This window comes from Cupressus sempervirens, chromosome 10 (assembly GCF_028749045.1).
Source record: "Cupressus sempervirens isolate cs-2001-9-10 chromosome 10, ASM2874904v1, whole genome shotgun sequence".
NCBI classification, from domain to species: domain Eukaryota; kingdom Viridiplantae; phylum Streptophyta; class Pinopsida; order Cupressales; family Cupressaceae; genus Cupressus; species Cupressus sempervirens.
The window spans coordinates 785,335,476-785,354,966 of NC_143127.1; the positions used below are offsets into that span (position 1 = coordinate 785,335,476).

The 19,491-nt window shown below is 36.9% G+C and overlaps 2 pseudogenes across 2 annotated transcripts; both read left to right on the forward strand.

Annotated features, from left to right (window-relative positions):
- Positions 1-2,075: 2,075 nt before the first annotated feature.
- Positions 2,076-3,731, forward strand: LOC149536245 (protein CDI pseudogene; annotated as a pseudogene).
- A 3,422-nt stretch (positions 3,732-7,153) lies between these two features.
- LOC149536246 (protein CDI pseudogene) lies at positions 7,154-9,277 on the forward strand (annotated as a pseudogene). Of its 2 annotated transcripts, none has more exons than XR_016356762.1 (2): positions 7,154-7,380; positions 7,651-9,277. The product of XR_016356762.1 is annotated as a protein CDI pseudogene, transcript variant X2 (transcript). The 2 variants fall into 2 exon arrangements; XR_016356761.1 differs by having other exon boundaries at positions 7,154-7,250.
- Positions 9,278-19,491: the final 10,214 nt, after the last annotated feature.

The following is a 19,491-nucleotide window of genomic DNA, read 5'->3' on the forward strand; positions in this document are numbered from 1 at the left end:
GTAGATTGGCTCCAGTTTCTTACCATCCATTAGGGGATAGATTGGCACCATCTTTTGAAAATAAAATTGGTAGTGGCAAGTTACTCAGCCTGCAGCATCGACACACCCGGAGTAGTTTTTCAGAGATTGGATTTGATGGCAGTGATTCAGGTACCTATGGCTGTTGTCATATCTACAGTGCAATTGGGTGCAGGTGTCATTTTGATAGGGGCTTGAGTTTTGATAGAGTTGATGTTTCAGTTGGTTTGAGTTCCATAGAATGGTTTCTTCTACCGACATCTACAGTTGGTTTTCGGATAATTTCATCAGAGTTGTCAAGTTGTTTGGTATTGAGTACAGTTTCTCAGTTGTTGATATTGATGATTTCTCCATGGGAGTATGGTGAGGATTGGGATGATACACAGATTTACATTTGGGATCCAGGAAGATTGATTGGTTCATGGTTCAGCCATTGCTTGGGGACAAGCAATTTCAGAAAGGGCGGACTGTCATGTCCCCAATTTTTGGTAACAGTTCGATTTAATTAATTTAATTAATGGTTGTCCAAGGACGACTAATTAATTAAATAAATAGTTATTAAAAGATAACTTTATATTTAATAAAGTGACTTGGATTATAAAAATATTTAATAAAGTCACTTGAGGGATAAGATCAAAAAGGTTCTAGAAGTCTCTGGAGAGGATGGAGGGAAAAGAATAAATAGGCACCCCGGGGCTCCATTCGAATCAGGCAGTTGATTATCTCTCTTTGTTTTCAGATTGTGATTCAATCACGGGTGCATTGTGGAACCTAGGGTTTCTACAATTGTCACAGTTGGCCATTGAGAACGAAAACTCTCAATTGGTACGCAATTTTGAGGGTGTGAAATATCATCTGAATTATTGCAGATTGGAGGTGACGTTGCAGTCATTTCATCGAGGCAGAATTTGTGGCCTAAGGCCATTTTGGAGGATCACTCTGAGAATTGATATTCGAAGATTTAAGCTATTTTGCAAGTGGAATTTATTATCTTACAGGAGCAGTTGGCAGCGTTTCAGTATATCATCGAGTTCATTTCGCGGAACATGAAGAATTAATTAAAATTCGCAGGGCACGGATTCTTGAATCAGACGGATTAAACTATAACCGTCGGACAATTTGGATTCGTGGGTTCTGAGCATTGTGGACCTGAAGACAAGCGTCTTCCTTAGCATTTTCGTCATTGTTTGAAGATCAATAAATATCGCAGGAATTGGGAACTCTTGCATCTCTTGATTTGTCCGAGACTAGTTAATTACATCCATCGAATTATTGGAAAAACTGGAGAAATTCGGGTCAGGGCTTAGATGGTCTGCTACGTAAGATTGAAATTTCATGGTTGCCTCTCACACGTCATTTAGCCGATGACATATCTCTGCAATAGTTAATGTTGCAAGGATTTCTACCATCGTCCCTGCAAAACATTCAGACAAAAAGTTCCAGAAAGCATCTGCAATACTGCTCCATTCATCGTCTCCCATGGCGGCAGGCTCTTGAAGCCAGGCGGGCTCCAGCGACGACGGAAAACAAGATTCTATCCATTCTCGTATATAATAAAATTTAGCAACATCATATTGCTCTAGCTTCGCTTCGTTGACAATTTGGATCATGTCGGATAACACAGCTTGCACAGAATCTGACCCCGAAAATCTTCTTTTATCCGCTTTTGCACTCACTGGTCCGATATGATCCCAAGCTTCGTGGCCAGAGAACCAACCTTGACATTCATCTCTTTGAATATGGTGGGATTACTGAATGGAAGTCTCCCTTGTATGACATCTTGTAGGTCCATGCTATTGGCTTTTGCCCATGAATTGATCAACTAGTAAACAACCTCATAATTGCAATCTCAGACCGATGATATTTGTGTACGAATAAGGGAGCCGGCGGTAGTATTCTTGGTGGAGGTCTCAGGCTTGGACTCGGGCATATGAGAGCATAGCTTTGATGATGATATTTGACAGCACCAAGTGACTCCTCTGCATGTGTATGTCTGCGGGAGTATGTAGCAGCACCCTTCATCACGGAAGTTGACCTATCACTCTCAAGGCTACGCGATGGTGGATAGCCAAAGCTGTGGAGACATTAGGATGATGATGCCCGACTTTGCCCTTGCATCCTCATATGTCTTCGTGATTAAGAGATCAGTGTTGCTAGAAAACATCTCCATTTTCCTTAAATGAAGGAAATATTTTAGCCTGCCCATTCTATGTGTTTCGCCTTCAAGATCAGAGTAGCACAGATTCAATGTTAGTAAAGGTGTCATTTAATTAGCGAGGGTTACCTTAGAAGGTCTTTCAAACTCTTGAAGTTTTAAGATTTTAGTGCTTAAAGAGTCGATAATCCGTCGGGGATATTTCAGTGGTATCAGAGCCTGTTTGCAAACTATTCGACGAATTGCCACAGTACAATATTAGGATTTAGTGACCTTTATAGCTAGGGTCATTACAGTGGTATCAGAGCTCGATTGCTAATTGTTTGACGAAATGTCAAACCTTTGAAGTTTTAGTATTTTTTTGGTGCTGGAGAAAGCAATAACCTGTCAGGGTTATTTCAAAATGCTGCCAGATCCAAGCTGCAGATACAATTCTACAGCTCTGGAAATGTAGGATCTCAGGCCTTTGTTCCCAGCTACCTTGCTCTTAAGCTAATCTTTAGGGCCGCTGGGTTAGGGTTAGGTTTAGTAGCCTCTTCTTCCTATGCGCTAGCAAATACTCATGATAATGATGCTAAAAATACAAGTTAACTCGATTCGAAGCCTTCTTCTAGTCAAAATTTACTAGACTCCACGAAACTGAGTGGTCCTGTGGTGACAAAGAGCAGGCAAACCGTAGACAAGCTCAAAGTCTTTTTAGGCTATGATCCGCGAGAGGATGCGGCCTACGAAGTATGCTGCCACTCAATCCTGAAGCACGCAACAATTCCTGTTGAAGTCATTCCCATAAAACAACTAGATTTGTGCAATGTAGAGCTATATTGGCGAAGTCGTGTCACAATAGAAAGCAAAGAGTTTTCTTTCACTCATTTTTTGACTCCTTTCTTGGCTAGATTCGATGGCTAGGCTATTTTTGTGGATTGTGACGTTCTTTACACTGCAAATATAAGATAATTAGCCAAGCTAATAGATGACAAGTATGCAATTATGTGTGTTAAGCATGATTATACCCCAAAGAGCACTACAAAGATGGATGGAGCTGTGCAGACTGTTTACCCTCAGAAGAATTGGTTGTCCATGGTTTTGTACAATTACTCACACCCAAAGAATAGGGTTTTGACACCGGATGTTGTGAATTCTCAAACTGGTGCATTTTTGCATAGATTCATGTGGCTGGATGATGATGATATTGGCTCCATTCCCTTGGTGTGGAAATTTTTAGTTGGCCATAATGAGGTCAATGAGGAAAACGAGTTTCCTAAGGCAATTCATTATACTTCAAGGGGTCCTTGGTTCGAGGCATGGAAGGACTATGAGTTTTGTTGATCTATGGATTAAGGAGAGGGATGAGTATGCTTGGTCCCAGAGGATTTAGAGGGTTATTCAGGATGAGCTGGTGAGCTCGATGGAAGATATAATGGATGAGAAATCGAAGGGAATCGAGAATAGGGTTGTGGATCTAGAAGGGAGGGTTAAGGAGGTCAAGGTCAATGCTTTGGAGAAATTGTTGGTTATCTCAGAATCGTTGTCATGCTGCAAAGGTCTATGTGCATGTTGATTTGGGTTTGAGTGTTGAAAGATGGAGTGAGAAAATGTTTAGTTAATTGTAAAGGCTTTGTCATATCAAAATTGATCATGTAGTACAAGAGTATTGGATTGATATCCCCCAACCAAGTATTGATGATTGAACCAGTAAATGTTTGTTAATGGGCTATGTGAATGTATGGGGTGCATTATCGGTTGTGCCCAACACCCCAAAGGTTTTATGTTTGACATATTGATGAACTATTTATCTGAAAAGGATTCCCATACAATTGGTGAGTCTAGTGGTTGGGCACATATGTATCTCGGTAGATGGATTTCTTTTTATATGGACTCAATATCAGTTTGTTGCAGGTACAAATGGAGAAAAGCTCATGATGATGATGGTTTCCCCATAGTGATGGTTTTCAATTTGTTGTGAGGTTCATGGTTTCTTGGAACAATATGTGTTTGGTTTGTGGTAATCCTAAACCACTTAAGTGCAAATTTTATGGTGATTTTGGAAGCATTTGTGAGTGAGGTATGTGGTGAGTCGAAACCACTTTACTGTAAAGTTTGTGGTGATCTTGAAACCACTTGTGAGATGTTTGTGGAGTTTGTGATGAACTTGAAACCACATCAAAGCATCGGTTATGGGTAATCCATAAAAACCTAAAGTGATTGTGATGAGGGGAACAAAATGACTGAAAGTGCTTGATGAGTGATTGTAAATGGGTACCTAACAAGGCTTTAGGCCAGGACCCATTCTTTCTAGATTATGGGGGGGTTTCTAAAACAATTTGATAATTAATTTATGGGGAGATGTAAGAATGATACATTAATTATCCTGTCCGCACAAACCAACCACCTCAACCGTCTTCTACCATCCAAGCATTGCCCAACATATCAGTTGTCCATGATAAACATGTGCTTATTGTTTCAGTTGTCCACCATTAATATTGCAGCTAACTTCCACTGTACATTTATGATGTATCTCCTTATAAATTAATAGATTGGGCTTGTGATTTGCAAAGCCCATATTTGGGTTTCTCCTCCGATTTCTCCTTTGTGTATTGTTTTTAACTCAAAGGATATCAAGATTACCAAGCCAATTCCCGGTGTTACAAAAAAAAAAAAATTCTAGGGAGGTCTGTTAGCTCCCACACATTCCATGAGAGAAAATTCAATGTAACACAACTTTCATGTCATCCTTGTCCCCAAGAGAGGAGAAGTTGTTAGGAAAAAATGTAGAGGAATTGAATAAGGGATCACTAAGAGAGATGACCGCTGTATCTTTTTCCCATTATCAGAAACCTTGTCTCGACCTTCTGGGTTACGTGAACGATGAAGGGACTGTGAAGAGATCATCAAATTGACCAAGTAGGCCGGGGCTCTTGGGTATGAGTTCCCATCATCCCTTAAGTACCAGGGTTTGAAATGAGTGGAGGCATGAGCAAAGGAACCGATGAAACTGGCGACGCTAGACTTGAGCTGGGTCAATCATTATCCTAAGGTAAAGAGCTTGCCTTGGCTGTAGTAGAGCATTTTGCCTTCTTAACAATAGTAGTCCATTCCTCCTTTTTGGTGGTCAGAGCCAGCTTAGCTTCCAGGGCTGGTTGACGATTGTGTTCCAACAAGGGACAATCCTTGAACTTGTGTTTCACAGATTGACACCTATAACAAGTGTTCAAGAGATTAAGGTAAAGCACCTATTGGGTGAAGGTGGTACCACCTATCTATATTTCCATAGATTGCTTGAGGTCTCTAGATAGGTTGACCTCAACACAAACCCTACACTAAGGGCGAGCATTATAAAACTTGTCAGGATCAACACAGATAACCTTACTGACAGTTTGCACAATAGCTTGCAAAAAAGACCATCATGGAATGGGAAGCTCAGGGAACTTGACCCAAATGGGGACCTTAAGTTTGTGGTCATCGGAGACGAAAAAATCATGAGGCCATCTCTAAAAGACAAGCAGAGAGGACCTAACAAACTGTGGGCCACAAACAAACACATGCTCAGCTTGGCTAGGGTTACCAAAGAAAAAAACCCTTGGTAAGGCTTTAGACACCCTCAAGGCAGACACCCTGTGGTGTCTAAACTTTGGAAACCCATTCCCGTAGCATACTTTTAAAAGGAGTGCAACCCACAAAATAACCTATCAAGGTTTGTTGTTTTAACCATGCACATGCACTATCAAATTCATTGACATTTAAAACAATATCAGGAGAGGAATTACCTCGTGAAACACTTTGGGAATGAACTTGCACGGATGTTTGTTCGGTGGAACCATTCTCACCAATAGCTACAACTCCTGTACAAACCCTAACAAAGCACATTTTCACTTCTCCTTAACAATTCAATTTTCACAATCCAATGACATAATTTTTAATTTTTCTCCTTATGTTCTATTATTAGTCCTTGCCTAATGTTCTCTAATGACAATAAAAGCAAGTGAATTTCAAAGGTTTAAAAATTATTTTATTTTTAAATTAATTTTCAATCAACAATTCCTAATTTTTGATTGGTTGATAACAATTTTACTAGGGGCAAATTTATTTTTCTACAAAAAAATATATAGAGTAAAAATAAATCTCTACAATATTCTCATAAAATTATGAAAAAAATATATTAAAAAATTTAAACATTTTGCATATCTTGAAGCATCTACAAGTTTATGCAACAACAATCACCCCATGGTTGTAACCCTTAAGCATTTGACCAACATGATTTGTTCTTTTGTTCAAAGAAAATTAGTATACAATACCACAAAACAGGCCAATTGTAACCAATTTTGAGAAACCCAAAATCTAAGAATTATTTTTAAATGCTACAAGAACAACAATTCACTCAATAAAATCTAATAGTTTATAACCTAACTACATCACGAATTTAAAAACATTTATCATCAACTTACAATTAAATTTTAACAAACTAATTTATAACTTAAAGTTCAAGAAAGGATACATCAAGAAATGAAAAACATTTATCATCAACTTACATTAAAAAAAACTAATTAACACAGTGAAATAGGTTGATTGAGAAGTTCTCATAGAGATTGTGTTTAGCTTTGTAGAAATTAAAATCATCTTCCTCTAAATTCATCCTTGCTCATCATAAATTTGAAAAACATGGTATGCACGTGTTTGTCGGTGAAGAGCCCGTGGTCTCGTAACGCATTACTGTAGCCGCCTTAGGTTTGGCACACAGTTAAACATTACTTCCTACCGTTATATCACTCCATAAATTCTCAAGCCACGCGGCAGAACGTCATTAGTTTCGTCGATGCCACCTGTCAATTTCGTAGCTGGCGCAACGCGCTGAGATCCGTACAAAAGAGACCTTAATCGACATAGAAATGAATATCATGTGGTTTTAAAAATCTCCCCTCAGTCAAGCAACAATTCCAGCTGTCGGCAAACACTTTAAAAGCTAGAAGATATGGCGATCAATCCATAGGGGGTTACACTTCAGAGTGATTTTCATTGAAGGGACGACATTTGAAGGGAATGATTGAGATTGCTGACTCCAGAGACATCGAACAGTAAAAGAGTGAGTCCCCAATTTTCAGATCTCCTTGCACATTGGTCTTTGCACGCTGGTTATAGTTAATCTCCAAAGCTGTAGCTTTTCGTTCCTTTACAACAGTTTTCTTTGAAACTCCCTCAGAATTATAAGCTGTGTATGTTTTTCTTGTTCCTGCAATGAAAATGTTTTCTCATTTCTGAAGAATATTTGTGTAAGATGTGTACTGTGCGTTCGAATATTAGTTCCGTCGATTTTAAAGCTGTAAAAATGCAAACTGATAGGGCTTATTGATTCTGTTCTTTTTGCATTTCCCGTCATTGCAACGGTATGCAGTTTCTTGTTTCTAGAAGAATTTTTATCTTTCGTTGGAAATTGCGTGTGTATCAAGCTTAATTAAGTCGTGCAATATTTTTGTTTCTTTCAGAAGTGTTGATCGGCTTCAACCATGGCGCTATTCCGTCACTGCATTAGAAAAATTTCGCCAAAAGCCTTGCCGCCTTTAAGCTTCATGAATGCCGCCAGATCCAAGCTGCGGATGCAATTCTACAGCTCAGGAAACGCAGGATCTCAAGCCTCTGTTCCCAGCCGCCTTGCTCTCAAGCTAATCTTTGGGGCCGCTGGGTTAGGGTTAGGTTTAGCAGCCTCTTCTTCCTATGCGCTAGCAAATACTCATGATAATGATGCCAAAAATACGAGTTCACCTGATTCGAAGCCTTCTTCTAGTCAAAATTTACTGGACTCCGCCAAACTGAGTGGTCCTGTGGTGACAAGGAGCGGGCAAACCCTAAACAAGCTCAAAGTCTTTGTAGGCTACGATCCGCGAGAGGATGCGGCCTACGAAGTATGCCGCCACTCAATCCTGAAGCAAGCAACAATTCCTGTTGAAGTCATTCCCATAAAACAGCCAGATTTGCGCAATGCAGGGCTATACTGGCGAAGCCGTGGCGCGACAGAAAGCACAGAATTTTCTTTCACTCGTTTTTTGACTCCTTTCTTGGCTGGATTCGATGGCTGGGCTGTTTTTGTGGACTGTGACTTTCTTTACACTGCAGATATAAGAGAATTAGCCGAGCTAATAGATTACAAGTATGCAATAATGTGTGTTAAGCATGATTATACCCCAAACAGCACTACAAAGATGGATGGAGCTGTGCAGACTGTTTACCCTCGGAAGAATTGGTCATCCATGGTTTTGTACAATTGCTCGCACCCAAAGAACAGGGTTTTGACACCGGATGTTGTGAATTCTCAGACTGGTGCATTTTTGCATCGATTCATGTGGCTGGATGATGATGAGATTGGCTCCATTCCCTTTGTGTGGAATTTTTTAGTTGGCCATAATGAGGTCGATGAGGAAAACGGGTTTCCTAAGGCAATTCATTATACTTCAGGGGGTCCTTGGTTCGAGGCATGGAAGGACTGTGAGTTTGCCGATCTATGGATTAAGGAGAGGGATGAGTATGTTCGGTCCCAGAGGATTCAAAGGGTTATTCAGGATGAGCTGGTGAGCCCGGTGGAAGATAGAATGGATGAGAAATCGAAGGGAATCGAGAACAGGGTTGTGGATCTGGAAGGGAGGGTTAAGGAGGTCAATGCTTTGGAGAAATTGCTGTCTTTTAACATGAAGGAAATGGTTCTTGCTGATGCCAATGCAGAGGGGGTGAAGGTTAAAGAGCCTTCACTCGAGTCTCTGTAGATTGAAAGTATGTCTATAGCAGATTTATCAATTCATTGATCAGTCAGTTTGGAGAAGTTGCAGATTCATTATTTGATTTATCTTCGTTCAGGAATTCTTTAATTGTGTCATGATACTGAGCTAATCAATTAATGGGCACAGAGATCAGATCTTTGCTATTTGAACCTTGCAATGAAGTTCATTGAATTTTCATTGTATGTCCAGTCAGGAAACATTAATTCACTAGCTCTTTCATTACAGAATTGGTTCAGCAACAATGGGCATTGCCAATGTTATCCTCCTGCTACAGGGTTTTAGTATGGCATTGTATTAGCTACAACATTTTCAGGAAGAATGGAGCTATATTATATTATTATCCTGTTTTGCTATAAAATTTTGTAGTAGGAGTTGATGGTAGGGCCTTGTATTTAGGTACCTATTGTGTACTCTGTTTTATGATTTTGATTATATGCATCATATTCAGGTATTAATAATGGAGTTTTGCTTCTAGAAGTAAATATAGAATGGAATATTTTGTTTACATCCTGCAGCTTGCTGTAGTTGTTATACAACTGTTTTTTTTTACATTTCATATGCCATCATCGTTGCTCTAAGCAATCAAGTTGCCATAAACGCTAAATATGTTTACTTCACACAAATAAACTATCGTTGTCTACATCATCTGTGGATGACCTAGCCAGTTGTTTATCCAGAAAACTCAGCTGGCTATGGAATCTGTCTTATTTTGTGTTCTTTATCGGATCATGCCTGTTAAGAACAAAGACACATCATGCTGAATACATGCTATAAATAATCAAAACACTATATGCCAGATATGAAATTGACGAGCAGAGTCAAGAAAAGTAGGCAATGTTGGATTGCAGGGTGATTGGCTGATAGACACTACAAAACATTGATAATATGATGTACCCAGGAGATGTATGCTCAGGTTGAACTTTTAACGGTGGTTGCAACACTTCACATCGACAGTTTCATTATTCTATTTGATGTTTAGTATGTACATACATATTGGCCAATTTCTGTAGTGATATTACTAGCACTTGCACCAGAAAGAGGTGCAAGAGGTACGCTGATAGGTATTTAATTTGCAAGGATAATTGAACTTTTGCACAATAAAATTATAGAAAGTAATCTACTAAATAGTAGCATCAAATAGAGTTTGTGGCTTTTGTAGGTTCTAAAAAACAACTGTACTGAAATACATGGAAATTTTGATATTATTCCTAATTACAAATTCGTGAGTGAATATTTTTCATGAATTGAAGAAACAAAGTAATTTAACCATCAGTACTTTAAAAGTGAGTGTAGAGCTGTTTCTCTTAGTCTGACAAAATATTTTAAATGTAAAAATGCAAAATTAATAAGGAACACAAGATCAATACTAAAACTAATCAATGCATACCAAAATTGATCACATAAGGTTGTAAAACATTAAAAACAAAGCCCATGCACAATAGATTTGAAGAGTTCAAAGATAGTACCATTTATTCCATTGAAAGAAATACTAATAATTATAAAATAAAAGCTGAAAGAACTATTGGCATTGATGTATTTCTAATAGTTTCTATCACAAATATGTCAATGTATAACCCCCCATTTTCAATTTATGGTGCAATCTTAAAAAAAAAAGAATGTTGAACACGGTCTTGGAGGATTAAGCAAGGTGCAGAACCATAATTGCATATCTAACAATGCTCTAAATTTAAAGAATATCAAGGTACTTTCAACTGAGTGAGACTGAGTTGAGTTTTTGACATTTCTTGTAGAGTATTGCACAGATGATTTGCTTTATAGTTATCTGGTACTTTGGACTTTTTGAACTCATTTTTTGAAGCAAAAATAGGATGCAATTCTTGTGTTGTTATGATGCATAATTTTATTTCTATATATTTTGAGAAGATATGGGTTGGATTGAGGATGCGACTTTGGAAAATGACACCTCATAGAAGGACAGTGAGGATGCAAGTAAGTCAAAGAGGAAGAATAATCACTACAAAGGTTGAGGCAATCGAGAAGCAAGGCTTTCAAAAAAAGACCTCAAAATAGTCGAAGGATTCATACTTGCAATTCTGCCCCAGCACTTAGATCTCGTCCACAACTTCTACATATTGTACCTTGCATCACAGCTTGATCCATCGTCTCAACCTTCAAGCTTGAAGAAACTTCCTGTGACCTTGAATGGTGCATTCCAACATAACTACAACTCTGATACAAATCGAGAGTAATCTGCAGGGCATAGCGATGTACCATTCCATAAGCTTCTCCAGATCTTTGCATACACAAACCAAAGAATGCCCCACCGAATGTGATCGCTGCACCTTTTTGTTTCCTCTCAGATCCTTAGCCTCTGAGCTCTCGTCCACCTCTATAACCCTATCAACTTGAGCAGATTCATAATTCATTGCAACCAAAGATTCATCATTTTCATGATCTACAATGATGACAAATTTTTGCTTGGCAAAAGAGTCAATATTTCCAAACGAAACTCATAATTCAATGGGGATAAGATTGACTCTATAGACAAGACAAGTAATGTGAGAACACACCCACATGTCGATGCACTTAAGATGAAAAACATGGCTGCATTTTGAAAGGAGCCAGAGTATTTCCTTCCGGAAATTAATAGTGTCCTAATGCATTTTTTATAGGTCATCTTTTAAAAAACATACTATTCAAATGCATGAAACACTAAATAATGTAGTATTTATAATTATAAATCTTTTTCATTTCCTCTTCTTAATAACCAAGTGTGAATCTATAGATTGTAAACTACTATAATTTATAAGTAACAATAATTTTCAAGAATTTAAGAAAGAGAATAATTTAAAGTGCATTACATAGAAGTTTGGTGCAAAAGTAATCTCACATACCTGAACCTATTGTAAGAATAAATGCACTTGGGCTTCTAAAATAAGCCAGCCAGCCAATAAGAAAAACCTGTAGAAACTTATCAAAATAAATGCAAAACTAATGTGTAATACAACTTGTGGAAACCTAATCATTATCAATGATCAAGAAAATTTATCAGAGAGCCTACCAATGAGATGGCAGAATGATAGCTTAGAGAATTTTAGAAAATCATGTGTGTTTACTTAAATCCACAGGAGAATGTGAAGAACGGGAGGACCAGAATTTGGGTCATGTACACCTCCAGAGCAGGGGATGTTGAGTCCCCTAGGGTTGTGCACATTTGAGAATGCAATGACAGAGCTACTACACGCTCTAGCGGTTGTGTGCATCATCAGCAGAAGGCACATCTACATATGTGGATATACCTTTGTAGCGATTATTCTTCCTCTTTGACTTACTTTGACTTACTTGCATCCTCACTGCACTTCCATGAGGTGACATTTTCCAAAGTCGCATCCTCACTTCGATCCATATCTTCTCACAAAATACAGAAATAAAATTATGCATCATAACAACACGAAGAATTGCATGATATGTTTGCATCAAAAAATGAGTTTAAAAAGTCCAGAGCAGCCAATAATTGTAAAGTAGATAATTTGTGCAATACTCTACAAGAAATATCAAAAACTCAACTCTATCTCACTTAGTTGGAAGTACCTTGATATTCTTTGAATCTAGAGCATTGTTAGATATGCAATTATGGTTCTACAGCTTGGTTAATTCTCTATGACCCTGTAGTGGATTGTAGCTAGATATCAATAAAGCAAAGAAACAAAACTTACCAAAGCATTAATTTTTTTGAAAATGCATTTCATATTGTGGAACATAACAGGTAATGTCTATATTACCACAAAATTACATAGGAGTTCTCTTCCTGAATAGAAAGAACACAGATGATACACTTTATCGCTCAAGGCACTAGCCCCATTACTTTTTAAAAATTGTTGGGAATGTGTTGGATACTACATCTCAAATCTTTTTCACACCAACTTTAAATATTATAGAATTGTGAACTGTAATCAAATAACATTGACTCAAGCTTTTATGAAAACAATACAACCTACTGGAAGTTGTTTGACAAGGAAACCAACTAGAAGTGAAGGGGGTAAACCCATGGGTTTTAAAAATGGAGCAGAAAAGAGTTTATCCTTCCAAATAATTGAGCCCAAGATCATTTGGTGGTAGTAGATTAGATATGGTGTCGAACTAAACATTTGCAAGGAGCTTCACCATATAATGCCCTAACAATGTATTTTGTAATAAGATATGTATTCTAGGTATACGGGTCAATAATGCCTAGATCGCCCCTATCTTTTGAGTAGAGACAATGATTCCATAAGGTTATGGGAAGACCTTTTTTATTTTCCTACTTGGTCCACAAAATCCTCCCAATCACTTAGGTCACTTGATTGTAAAAACTCTTGGAAGAGAGCGATTACTAATAAGACAATGTTATTTTCTTTATTCATTTATCAAGATATGGTTTTCATGATGTGCGAGTGTCCTAGAATGATACATTTAAAACAATTAGCTCTACATGCATAGCTCAATTTTTCCTTTCCATGCAAATAAGTCAAATCCTACAATTGTTAACTCTAGAATGTAGCAAGCCAATTTGAGATAGTTGAAGTGTTCATGCCAACAATCTTTTGCAATAGAGCAATCATTTTTTCTAATCTTGGGTCTAAGATAAGTAGATTAGTGATAATTAGGCTAGACAAGTTTTCAATATAATAATATGACATAATTAAATGTTGAATCAATCTTGACTCGATGAATTTACCAAAATAGTCAATTTTTGTGCTAAATAGATTGGCCCAATGTTATATAAAGTGAATACTATTTTACAAAATATGCACATGTGTGTTCTAAATGCAACTCACAAGTGTAGAGACAACTAAATGCATCAACTCATCGGAGTTCATTAACATCAACCATCACTAATTTTATTGTTGTATGCTATCTTTTGTTCACAAAATCACAAAATCTCAAGTTATAACATTAAGATATTTCATAATTGTGTGCAATCTTTTGTTCACTTTTGCAATTCACTCAATGTTGTTTGTTGTTTATTAATATATCTTTTGTATTTTTTAATAGAGAAGTATTATTTTTTCATAGTTGATTTATGTTATGCTTCCAGTAAAACATATTGGGTGGTTACGATTTGCAAACATATCTTGCAATAGTATTAAGCATTCTATAACCAACTCTTACATGAATTTAAGTCAAGATAAAATGTATGAACACTTCCCCTTAGTTTAAATGGGAAGAGGAAGAGGTAATGTGTTTGAAATAAGTTGCACCCAAATCAACAATGGGTTGACTAAAGAATGTCTAGTAGCTCAGTTGGTAGAGCACTCCAACAATAAATGGAATGTCTTAGGTTATGAGGCCAAGCAGGTCTATATGAGTTGTAGCTCCACACAAGTTGTGTGTAGTTAATGTATATACTCTTGACATAATGACAAGGCCAAGTTTATCTAAAATGTTGTAAAATAGGAACTATGGCCAAAGTTTGGGAGATGTACGTAGATTTGTTGGTTAACAGTTTGTCCTCCTGTTAGATTTTATAACCTGACTCTTTTGCCAAGGTTTGGAGAAACAAGTTTGTATTTCGCAATGTCAGTCTTCCTTCCTTCTCTATTTTCATATACATTTCCTTACGTTCATCTTTACATTCTATATCTATCTTCATAAAACCCTCTCAATGTGAAGGCGAGGGAGAAGTACGTATAAACAATTCACTATTTTGCATTAGGTTATGAAGTGACACTTTATCTTGTGTTAATCAAACCTACATTAGGAGGTGAATCTTGGTTTCCACCCTTCATCTATGCATAGGGTAGTGGATTCATTCTCCCCCTATACACAAGCTTTATTCAAGAAGAATGTGAATGTTGTGAATAAGCTCCAACTAATAAAAGGGAAAATTATTCAAGTTTATAACATTTTATAGTCTTTTATTTCCTTCACCTACTTGCTAGTAGCTTCATTGTTGCATTTATTTTGATTCAATATAAAGAAAAGGCTAAACAAAGAGCAATTCTCTTAAATTAATTATTATATTTTGAGACTTTTCCTTCTATTAGAAAGTCATTGAACCTATTATAAGACTTATGAAACGTAAGGCTTCTTTATTCACCAAATGACACCACCAATTTTAAGGACAACCACCATAAATTTATAATCGACCTATTTATTACAAATGTTATTAGGTAAATATTTTAATATATTTTAATTTTTATATACACATATAACATGATGTCAATACCCCCAACATTGTCTCGCATAATTATTAATAAATGTACTACATATTTATTCATTTGTACTAGATTTTTATGTGATGTGGGGCTTTTATGTCCTACGAAATAAAGATAGAGGTTTCTCACAACCATAGTAAAATAATAGCAATTAGATTTACAATTCATGACATAATATGCAAGCTATTTTGGAATTCTTTTTCCTTTAACTTTATCATATTTATCCTCATGATGGATCAAGTGTGATCCAAAACATTAATGCAAAAACCCTCATACAGTCAAATCTAAATAAAAAGCCAAATAAATGATTATAAAAACAAAGAGCAATTCTCTTAAAAAATTAATTATTCTATTTTGAGACTTTTTCTTCCATTAGCGAGTCAATGAACCCATTATAAGACTTCTTATCAAATTTAAGGACAACACCTATAAATTACAATCAACCTAACTATTACAAATGCTAATAAATAATATCAAATATATTATAATTTTTATATACACATCATAACATGGCATTGTACCCACAACATCTTTTGACCTAATTATTATAAAATTTACTACATATTTATTCATTTAGACTAGATTTTTAATGTGATGTGGGGCTTTTATGTCCACATATTAAACAAGTGCAATATAATGACTTAGTACTTGTCGTTAGTTTTAGTATAAATTTAGTTTTCATTTAATAAATTTATTATAGTATATAGAATATTTAAATTAATAAAAATATTATATAGTATTTTTATAATAATATATATAATAGTATTTCTTAAAAGATTGTATAATATAAGTATATAATTTTTTTTAATGTAATAAAAAAATTAATTTGTAAATTATAATATTTAAAAAATCTTTAATAGTATCAAAGTATCATGTTTTAGAATGCAAGTTAAAATGATATAAATCACATTATTAAAAATATAACCCTTAAAAACTATTGTTTTACAATGCATAAATCTGGCCCATATAAGAGTTAAAAGGATTTATCCAATCGAATAATGGAAAAGTATTTTATAGAATTATTAAGTTAAAAAAATTGCATATTATGCACAATGTATTCATTTTATAATTAAATTTTAAAATGATAAATTTAAAGAACTTGAAAGGAAAACTTTTAATCATGAGTTAAAGCATGAAATGTAAAAAGTATCACAACAATACTTAGCCTATGACAAGTACTAATAAGAATAAAAACTTCTTAAGATTTTTTTTATGAATAGTCCCTTCTCTATTAGTTAAAAATTAAAGTTACATATTCACAAAAAAAGGTCAGGGGATACAAGATCACCCCGCAAGTTCAAACGGCATGTGGCTAGAAACATCAATTATTCACCAAAAAAAAACATAAAATCCCAAAGGTTGAAGACAGAGAAACATAACACAAAACAAGAATAAAGTCCTCAAGATGCAAGAGCAGTACTAGCCGAGGTGAGATCTCTGTCATCAGAACACCAAAAATTAGTAGGGCTAGTGGATGGCTTAGGGGGAGCCCAACCATCAATAGTGGCGATAAAAACATCATCTTTTACGTTTTCTTCCTCTGACCTGGGAGGGGAGATAACTAGATCCATTTGGGGGAATGCCCATTTAGGGTCCTTGTGGACAGAGGGTCAGCCCACATCAGGAGAAGCAGGAGGAGCCACCGAGGACCAACCCAAACTTGACCTCCACAGAAGCGAGGTCGAGTGATGATAACCACAAAAATTTCCACTAGGAGAGCAATGCAATGGCTATGACCTGGGAGTATGCGACAAGCGAGCAGAGCTACTATGGCCTCTCTAGTGACTGTGAGGAGGCATATGATCACCGACTAAAGTGTTCGGTGGCACCATGGGAACTGTACAAGGGGCATTACCCCAATAAGCCAAAAATTCCTGTAGGTGGGCCACTTCCAGTGCCACTTTTGTTTGTTTGTACTTGAATCTGCATCATGACATTATTACCAATACACACTCTAGCGTACATAGCAACATTTACATCAAGAGAGTTCTGAGAGAATAAAATTGTATTTTGATCTTTCCAGATAGTAAATAAAATCTCCATTCTAAAAACATGCCATATCTGGGAATATTTATAAGGGAGCCTGGTTGAAAATCCCAGAACAACCATATGCTAGGAAAGGCTTCTGGATGAAATAGTTTAAAATATCATAGATTTAGTGCTAATACATTTGGGAACACCCACAAAACCAAAAAATATGTAAGAAGCTTTATGAATGCCCACAAAAAGGACACCTGGGGTCTAGGATGCCTCAATGTTGAAGTTGAGGGTCCAAAGGAAACCCCTAAAAGAGAATACACCAAGAAAAGTGAGCTAGCTTTGGCTTCATGATAGCTTTCCAAACCATGGAAAATCTAATATTCCAAGGCATGTGAGATGACTGCAAATGCCAACGTTGGTTGAAGACCTCAACCATAGGAAGGTGGGGAACCAACCACTAGTAACCCAATTTGGGTTTATAACTGGTCATAGGAGTGGTGAGGTACCACTTCCAATCCTTCCACCATGGGCAAGATGACTGAATACCAAGCTTGTGCAACATATTGGGAGGCATCGCAGAAACTAGAAGATCAACTATTTGTTGATTTGGACAGTTAAGCTAGAACTGCACCTTTAGGTCCTCCCATGAGAAAATACTCATAGTAACTCTGGAAAAGGGACCTTTGAGTGTCTTGATTCCCCATCTAAAAAAACGCAAACCTTGGGTAGCAAACAAAGGCAACCACCACAAGTTTTATTGGTCCATGGAGAGCCCATCTTTGAACCCATCACCTACTCAATGAAATTGAGGCTTAACAACTTCCTAGGATTTGTAAAAGAAATTAACAATAAAAGTGACCTGAATTTGCATCAGTTTAGTGGTCACAAGAAGGGTTTTAAAACCAATCCCCTTCCAAGCCGGCTGGTTAATTGAAAAGCTTGAAGAAATGTAGTGACATGAAATTTTTTTCCAAGCCTCATCATTGGTGAGAGCCCGAATGACTCACTTAGCACAAAGGGAAATGCCTTGCTTTTGAGTAGAAAGTAGTCCAATACAACCAAAGTATTTGGGAAGAAAACTAAAATCCCAAGCCACTCTATGAAAGCCATCATGTGAAGCATCAAAGGCCTAGAGTAAGTCCCTCTAAAGACTCTTAAGCTTGAGGTATAAGGCTTTCAAAGGAGCCCAACAAGAGGAATAATACACATGCAATAGAAGCCTAACACCTTTGAGTAGATTTGAAACTTACCAACAAGGGAAAGAGGTTTAGTGATCTACTATTCCAACTTCTTCTCAATCCGAGTAAGGGCTACATTCCACAGTTCCATAAGGGGATGCCCAAAAAGCAAAAAAATTCTCCATGTTGCACCCATTACTATTAATAGTGTTCAAACCATTAGGGGCCAGGCAAAAAATACTATCTATAGAAGAGGGTCTTATGTCATTGAATAGTGGACCCTAAGGCAAGACATAAAGTATCAAGGCATTGCAAGTTAGCAATATTGTCCTCATCTTCAAGAAGGGTGAGGAAAGAATCATCCTCAAAATGGCCATTCACAATTTGCGTAGTGGAATTAGGGAGGGAGATGTCACGCATGAGGCCCCAAGAAATGGTATTGGCAAGAAGATAACCAAACCCTTCGATAGCCAGAACATAAAGAGAAGGCACCAAAGGATAGCCTTGACGAATAGATGTGAAAAGCCCAAAAGCTTTAGATTATCGTTCATTGATGGTAATACAAGAAGAAGCATCCCCAAAAAGTATTTGAAGTGACTGCAAAAAGATAGGACCAAACCCTAGGGCTTGTAACGTGGCCAAAATGAAAGGCCATTCAATCTGGTCATAAGCTTTAGCAAAGTCAATCTTAAGAAGCAAAGCATGCTATTTGGATTGATGAGCCCATTCCATACCTTCCCAAATAACAATAATATTATCTAGAATTTAATGAAGCCAGTTTGTTTAGGGAAAATAATTTGAGGTAGGAGATGCTTGATTTTAAGGGGGAGGGCCTTGGAAATGATCTTGTAAGAGTCATTCAACAGAGTGATGGGCCTCTAGTTGCATATGTCTTCTGGGTCCTTGGCTTTAGGTATGAACTTAATATTTCCCTTATTGATTATGTTTCCTAAGGAATGAGCATTGTAGGCTTCAAGATATACTTTTTGTAGATCAGGGCCAATATCATCCCAAAAGACCTTGTAAAATTCACAAGGGAAGCCATCAACCCAAGGGCATTATCATTGGCCATGGAGAGGATAACCTCTTTGAGATCAACAAGTGTAAGCTTCTGCCCAAAAAAGGCATACTTATTAGAGGGAAGCCTATTAGGAATGGTAGCTACACAGGCTTGCAGAGCTTGGTCACATGCAACAGAAGGATCCTACGTAGTGAAAACCTTTTCATAGTGGCGCACA